A 2,419-nucleotide genomic window follows, 5' to 3' on the forward strand; every position below is an offset into this window, starting at 1 on the left:
ATTCGAAGCTTAAGCAAAATCTGAAGCTAGAATAGAGGGGAATAAATGATTCCAGTAGACAAGCCAATGTGGGGGGGCTATAACCAAAATAAGAATACCCTTGATCCGGGGCATTCAGCAGTTGAAGTTGATGATTTGTTTTCCAATTTTGAGTCTGTCTGTTTGAAAAGTATGTAGGATCCGATCCACCTTAAGCTATGGGGCCCGAGCCTGTTCCTAAAGCATAGGCTATAGTACCAAATCCCACGTATAAAGAAGCCTAGGCCGACGCCGAAGCCTAAACTGATGCATCCGAGTCCGCGGAATCAAAAGCAGAACAAAATGCTGTTTCATACGACACATCATAAGAAGCTAGAGATAGCTTTTTCAGACGCAAAATAAGTCCATTTCCTTGAAAGGAGGGGACATTCAAAAATTCCAAATCCACCGAGTAATAAGGGGGGGAGGGGGGATATATGGCATCCGAATACGTTGTTTCAGACGGCGAATCTGCACCCGCAGAATAGAAATAATCTGCCAAATCAAAAGATGTTTCATCCGCTGAAGCATCATAGAATAGAAGAGAGGGCTAAAGCTGATTAGTTAGAAGCATACGAATCCTAAGATCCGGGAATGAATTCATGAATTTTTCCAAATTCAACATATGAATAAGCAGAATCAACCGAAAGATACGCTGCTGCCACTAGAGAAAGAACAGACGCAGACGCTAGGGCGACAGCTTCACGCAATAGCTAGGCTAGCTGCTTAAGAAACAGTTGATTTTGATCTCAAATAGCCAAGGCGGAAGGGTAGGAAATTCAAAATTCAAATTATAAAAGCAGCTTCAAGCAAGCGGTGCGCTAAATGGGGGTGGTATGGGCGGGGTAGGGACTGACGTCGAAGCCATTAAAGTAAGGGAGGAGTATTTCACACAATTCTTCTGGTCATGCCTGATCCGAATCTTGTAAATAAGGATGTCTTCGTTAATCGCTCAATTCCCTACCACACTCGACTCGAGTAGCCTTGCGCTACCCTTTTTTATGTAAATTAACAAGGGTCGGAAATAATGAATTCATTTCCAAAAGAATGCAATTTCAATTCTAACTTATTCATAAGTGGAATCAGAACCTTCTTCATAATTATTTCGGGTATAGAGCTAGCTAGCAAGCTAGCTTAAAAAGCTAAGCAACGCAATTGTGCGAGGCAGAGTTTCGTTTCGCTGGCTGCAAGGGAAAGGTGTGCTGCGGCGAGAGAGAGTAGAGTGCTGCACGGGTTTCGCTCGCTGAAAAGGTTGTGCTGTGAGGGAAAGGCGCTGCTAAATTCAAGCGTGCTCTGCTCGATGGTTTCGGAAATCCCAGAAAAAGCGGATTTGAAGAGGCACGTCGGAATGAAGGCAGACCGACCGGAAAGCAGCCGTCGAAAAAGATGAAATGAATTATATTCCTTTCCCAAATAGGGGTACGAATGGTTGTCACCAGTAACAAAGTGGGTATATAACCATAAGAAGAATCATAGGGACTTACTTTCTTTCCAGAAGCAATAGGAGCATGGGCGGTGGGAAACGATCGATAAATATGATGGGTGTAGTAAGCTGGCCTTTCAAGCTATAGAATAAATTCAACTGAAGAGTATAAGTAAGAAGATGTTCGGGTATAGAGCTTTATAGCTTGCTAGCTAGCTATAAAGCTAAGCGAGAGAGAGCACAGCGCAAAGGAAGAATGCGACAGCAGGGCAATGATGCTTCGAACTGAACTTTGCTACTGGTGCTAAGGTTTCCTCATCATCAAGCCCATACTCTGGAGTGTATCCCTTAGCCACCAACCTGGCTTTGTATCTATCAATGGACCCATCTGCTTTGGTTTTTACCTTGTAAACCCATCGACATCCTTTGCTTCCCTTCAGGAAGAGGAACGAAGGTACTCGCCCTATAGAATGAGAATGAAGTTAAGGAGAGGAACTAGCTGATTTTTGATGAGAGCTTTGAGTTCTTCCTGCATGGCTTCTTTCCAACATGACTGAGATGCAGCTTCAGAATCAGATTTAGGCTCAACAATGGAATGAACAGAAGACAGAAAGGCGGGAAGAGGAAAATCTTCATATGTGAGACGATCAGGAGTCTCTCGTCTCTCTCTCTATTCTCTTTCTTCCTCCACTACCCGACATCCCCATCATCCAGTCACCCCTCTTTCTCAATCCCGTCATCATCCCACCCAAATCCCGACAAACCCCATCTCTCATTCCCGCCCCATTAAACCACTCTTCTCACCACCCGACATTCCCTTTTTTCAAATCCCGTCAAACCTAACCTAAGTGGGCACCTCTCTTTCCCATTCCCGATAACCCCAACTCCCATTCCAACACCCAATACCCCTCCAACCCCCCTATTTAGTAAGGCCGTCACCCAATACCCTCCATCCCCCCTATTAGTTAGTAAGGCCGT

The 2,419-nt window shown here is 44.6% G+C and overlaps 1 pseudogene; it reads right to left on the reverse strand.

The window, feature by feature from the left end:
* Nucleotides 1–474: 474 nt before the first annotated feature.
* Nucleotides 475–2,419, reverse strand: part of LOC143868610 (cytochrome c biogenesis CcmF C-terminal-like mitochondrial protein pseudogene) — a 5,103-nt pseudogene continuing 3,158 nt past the window's right edge.

Source organism: Tasmannia lanceolata, unplaced genomic scaffold, assembly GCF_043159265.1.
Source record: "Tasmannia lanceolata isolate RefF3 unplaced genomic scaffold, GAP_Taslan_0.1 ptg000572l, whole genome shotgun sequence".
Classification (NCBI taxonomy): Eukaryota; Viridiplantae; Streptophyta; class Magnoliopsida; order Canellales; family Winteraceae; genus Tasmannia; species Tasmannia lanceolata.